The following is a 6168-nucleotide window of genomic DNA, read 5'->3' as shown; positions in this document are numbered from 1 at the left end:
GCACACACTGTAACACTGCACTGGGGAGTGAGACTAACAGCACACACTGTAACACTGCACTGGGTCGGTGAGACTAACAGCACACACTGTAACGCTGCACTGGGGAGTGAGACTAACAGCACACACTGTAACACTGCACTGGGAGTTAGACTAACAGCACACACTGTAACACTGCACTGGGGAGTGAGACTAACAGCACACACTGTAACACTGCACTGGGGAGTGAGACTAACAGCACACACTGTAACACTACACTGTGGAGTGAGACTAACAGAGTACACTGTAACACTGCACTGGGGGGAGACTAACAGCACACACTGTAACACTGCACTGGGGAGTGAGACTAACAGTACGCACTGTAACACTGCACTGGGTCGGTGAGACTAACAGCACACACTGTAACACTGCACTGGGTCGGTGAGACTAACAGCACACACTGTAATACTGCACTGGGGAGGGAGAAAAACAACACACACTGTAACACTGCACTGGGAGTGAGACTAACAGCACACACTGTAACACTGCACTGGGGAGTGAGACTAACAACACACACTGTAACACTGCACTGGGAAGTGAGACTAACAACACACACTGTAACACTGCACTGGGGGGTGAGACTAACAACACACACTGTAACACTGCACTGGGGAGGGAGACAAACAACACACACTGTAACACTGCACTGGGAGTGAGACTAACAGCACACACTGTAACACTGCACTGGGGAGTGAGACTAACAACACACACTGTAACACTGCACTGGGGGGTGGGAATAACAGCACTCACTGTAACACTGCACTGGGGAGTGAGACTAAAAGCACACACTAACACTGCACTGGGGAGTTAGACTAACAGCACACACTGTAACACTGCACTGGGGAGTGAGACTAACAGCACACACTGTAACACTGCACTGGGTTGGTGAGACTAACAGCACACACTGTAACACTGTACGGGGGAATGAGAATAACAGCACACACTGTAACACTGCACTGTGGAGTGAGACTAACAGCACACACTGTAACACTGCACTGGGTCGGTGAGACTAACAGCACACACTGTAACACTGCACTGGGGAGTGAGACTAACAGCACACACTGTAACACTGCACTGGGTCGGTGAGACTAACAGCACACACTGTAACGCTGCACTGGGGAGTGAGACTAACAGCACACACTGTAACACTGCACTGGGAGTTAGACTAACAGCACACACTGTAACACTGCACTGGGGAGTGAGACTAACAGCACACACTGTAACACTGCACTGGGGAGTGAGACTAACAGCACACACTGTAACACTGCACTGTGGAGTGAGACTAACAGCATACACTGTAACACTGCACTGGGGGGAGACTAACAGCACACACTGTAACACTGCACTGGGGAGTGAGACTAACAGCACGCACTGTAACACTGCACTGGGTCGGTGAGACTAACAGCCCACACTGTAACACTGCACTGGGTCGGTGAGACTAACAGCACACACTGTAATACTGCACTGGGGAGGGAGAAAAACAACACACACTGTAACACTGCACTGGGAGTGAGACTAACAGCACACACTGTAACACTGCACTGGGGAGTGAGACTAACAACACACACTGTAACACTGCACTGGGAAGTGAGACTAACAACACACACTGTAACACTGCACTGGGGGGTGAGACTAACAACACACACTGTAACACTGCACTGGGGAGGGAGACAAACAACACACACTGTAACACTGCACTGGGGAGTGAGACTAACAGCACACACTGTAACACTGTACGGGGGAGTGAGAGAAACAGCACACACTAAAAACACTGCACTGGGGAGGGAGACTAACAGCACACACTGTAACACTGCACTGGGTCGGTGAGACTAACAGCACACACTGTAACAATGCACTGGGGAGGGAGACAAACAACACACACTGTAACACTGCACTGGGAGTAAGACTAACAGCACACACTGTAACACTGCACTGGGGAGTGAGACTAACAGCACACACTGTAACACTGCACTGGGGAGTGAGACTAACAGCACACACTGTAACACTGCACTGGGGAGTGAGACTAACAGCATACACTGTAACTCTGCACTGGGGGAGACTAACAGCACACACTGTAACACTGCACTGGGGAGTGAGACTAACAACACACACTGTAACACTGCACTGGGGGTGAGACTAACAACACACACTGTAACACTGCACTGGGGAGGGAGACAAACAACACACACTGTAACACTGCACTGGGGAGTGAGACTAACAGCACACACTGTAACACTGTACGGGGGAGTGTGAGAAACAGCACACACTAAAACACTGCACTGGGGAGGGAGACTAACAGCACACACTGTAACACTGCACTGGGTCGGTGAGACTAACAGCACACACTGTAACAATGCACTGGGGAGGGAGACAAACAACACACACTGTAACACTGCACTGGGAGTAAGACTAACAGCACACACTGTAACACTGCACTGGGGAGTGAGACTAACAGCACACACTGTAACACTGCACTGGGTCGGTGAGACTAACAGCACACACTGTAACACTGCACTGGGGAGTGAGACTAACAACACACACTGTAACACTGCACTGGGGGGGTGGGAATAACAGCACTCACTGTAACACTGCACTGGGGATTGAGACTAAAAGCACACACTAACACTGCACTGGGGCGTTAGACTAACAGCACACACTGTAACACTGCACTGGGGAGTTAGACTAACAGCACACACTGTAACACTGCACTGGGGAGTGAGACTAACAGCACACACTGTAACACTGCACTGGGGAGTGAGACTAACAGCACACACTGTAACACTGCACTGGGAGTGAGACTAACAGCACACACTGTAACACTGCACTTGGGAGTTAGACTAACAGCACACACTGTAACACTGCACTGGGTTGGTGAGACTAACAGCACACACTGTAACACTGTGCGGGGGAGTGAGAGAAACAGCACACACTAAAAACACTGCACTGGGGAGGGAGACTAACAGCACACACTGTAACACTGCACTGGGTTGGTGAGACTAACAGCATACACTGTAACACTGTACGGGGGAATGAGAATAACAGCACACACTGTAACACTGCACTGGGTCAGTGAGACTAACAGCACACACTGTAACACTGCACTGGGGAGTGAGACTAACAGCACACACTGTAACACTGCACTGGGTCGGTGAGACTAACAGCACACACTGTAACGCTGCACTGGGGAGTGAGACTAACAGCACACACTGTAACACTGCAATGGGAGTTAGACTAACAGCACACACTGTAACACTGCACTGGGGAGGGAGACAAACAACACACACTGTAACACTGCACTGGGGAGTGAGACTAACAGCATACACTGTAACACTGCACTGGGGGGGAGACTAACAGCACACACTGTAACACTGCACTGGGGAGTGAGACTAACAGCACACACTGTAACACTGCACTGGGTCGGTGAGACTAACAGCACACACTGTAACACTGCACTGGGGAGTGAGACTAACAGCACACACTGTAACACTGCACTGGGTCGGTGAGACTAACAGCACACACTGTAACGCTGCACTGGGGAGTGAGACTAACAGCACACACTGTAACACTGCACTGGGAGTTAGACTAACAGCACACACTGTAACACTGCACTGGGGAGTGAGACTAACAGCACACACTGTAACACTGCACTGGGGAGTGAGACTAACAGCACACACTGTAACACTGCACTGGGGAGTGAGACTAACAGCATACACTGTAACTCTGCACTGGGGGAGACTAACAGCACACACTGTAACACTGCACTGGGGAGTGAGACTAACAGCACACACTGTAACACTGCACTGGGTCGGTGAGACTAACAGCACACACTGTAACACTGCACTGGGTCGGTGAGACTAACAACAGACACTGTAACACTGCACTGGGTCGGTGAGACAAACAACACACACTGTAACACTGCACTGGGAGTGAGACTAACAGCACACACTGTAACACTGCACTGGGGAGTGAGACTAACAGCACACACTGTAACACTGCACTGGGAAGTGAGACTAACAACACACACTGTAACACTGCACTGGGGAGTGAGACTAACAACACACACTGTAACACTGCACTGGGGGTGGTGGGAATAACAGCACTCACTGTAACACTGCACTGGGGATTGAGACTAAAAGCACACACTAACACTGCACTGGGGCGTTAGACTAACAGCACACACTGTAACACTGCACTGGGTAGTGAGACTAACAGCACACACTGTAACACTGCACTGGGGAGTGAGACTAAAAGCACACACTAACACTGCACTGGGGCGTTAGACTAACAGCACACACTGTAACACTGCACTGGGTAGTGAGACTAACAGCACACACTGTAACACTGCACTGGGGAGTTAGACTAACAACATACACTGTAACACTGCACTGGGGAGTTAGACTAACAGCACACACTGTAACACTGCACTGGGAAGTGAGACTAACAACACACACTGTAACACTGCACTGGGGCGTTAGACTAACAGCACACACTGTAACACTGCACTGGGTAGTGAGACTAACAGCACACACTGTAACACTGCACTGGGGAGTGAGACTAAAAGCACACACTAACACTGCACTGGGGCGTTAGACTAACAGCACACACTGTAACACTGCACTGGGTAGTGAGACTAACAGCACACACTGTAACACTGCACTGGGGAGTTAGACTAACAGCATACACTGTAACATATCACTGGGGAGTTAGACTAACAGCACACACTGTAACACTGCACTGGGGAGTGAGACTAACAGCACACACTGTAACACTGCACTGGGGAGTGAGACTAACAGCACACACTGTAACACTGCACTGGGAGTGAGACTAACAGCACACACTGTAACACTGCACTTGGGAGTTAGACTAACAGCACACACTGTAACACTGCACTGGGTTGGTGAGACTAACAGCACACACTGTAACACTGTGCGGGGGAGTGAGAGAAACAGCACACACTAAAAACACTGCACTGGGGAGGGAGACTAACAGCACACACTGTAACACTGCACTGGGTTGGTGAGACTAACAGCATACACTGTAACACTGTACGGGGGAATGAGAATAACAGCACACACTGTAACACTGCACTGTGGAGTGAGACTAACAGCACACACTGTAACACTGCACTGTGGAGTGAGACTAACAGCACACACTGTAACACTGTACGGGGAATGAGAATAACAGCACACACTGTAACACTGCACTGGGTCAGTGAGACTAACAGCACACACTGTAACACTGCACTGGGGAGTGAGACTAACAGCACACACTGTAACACTGCAATGGGTCGGTGAGACTAACAGCACACACTGTAACACTGCACTGGGGAGTGAGACTAACAGCACACACTGTAACACTGCACTGGGTCGGTGAGACTAACAGCACACACTGTAACGCTGCACTGGGGAGTGAGACTAACAACACACACTGTAACGCTGCACTGGGAGTTAGACTAACAGCACACACTGTAACACTGCACTGGGGAGTGAGACTAACAGCACACACTGTAACACTGCACTGGGGAGTGAGACTAACAGCACACACTGTAACACTGCACTGGGTCGGTGAGACTAACAGCACACACTGTAACACTGCACTGGGGAGGGAGACAAACAACACACACTGTAACACTGCACTGGGGAGTGAGACTAACAGCATACACTGTAACACTGCACTGGGGGGAGACTAACAGCACACACTGTAACACTGCACTGGGGAGTGAGACTAACAGCACACACTGTAACACTGCACTGGGTCGGTGAGACTAACAGCACACACTGTAACACTGCACTGGGGAGGGAGACAAACAACACACACTGTAACACTGCACTGGGAGTGAGACTAACAGCACACACTGTAACACTGCACTGGGGAGTGAGACTAACAACACACACTGTAACACTGCACTGGGAAGTGAGACTAACAACAAACACTGTAACACTGCACTGGGGAGAGAGACTAACAACACACACTGTAACACTGCATTGGGGGAGGTGAGAATAACAGCACTCACTGTAACACTGCACTGGGGAGTGAGACTAAAAGCACACACTAACACTGCACTGGGGCGTTAGACTAACAGCACACACTGTAACACTGCACTGGGTAGTGAGACTAACAGCACACACTGTA

Source organism: Chiloscyllium punctatum, chromosome 28, assembly GCF_047496795.1.
Source record: "Chiloscyllium punctatum isolate Juve2018m chromosome 28, sChiPun1.3, whole genome shotgun sequence".
NCBI lineage: Eukaryota > Metazoa > Chordata > Chondrichthyes > Orectolobiformes > Hemiscylliidae > Chiloscyllium > Chiloscyllium punctatum.
Note: the sequence above shows the minus strand (reverse complement) of the source record.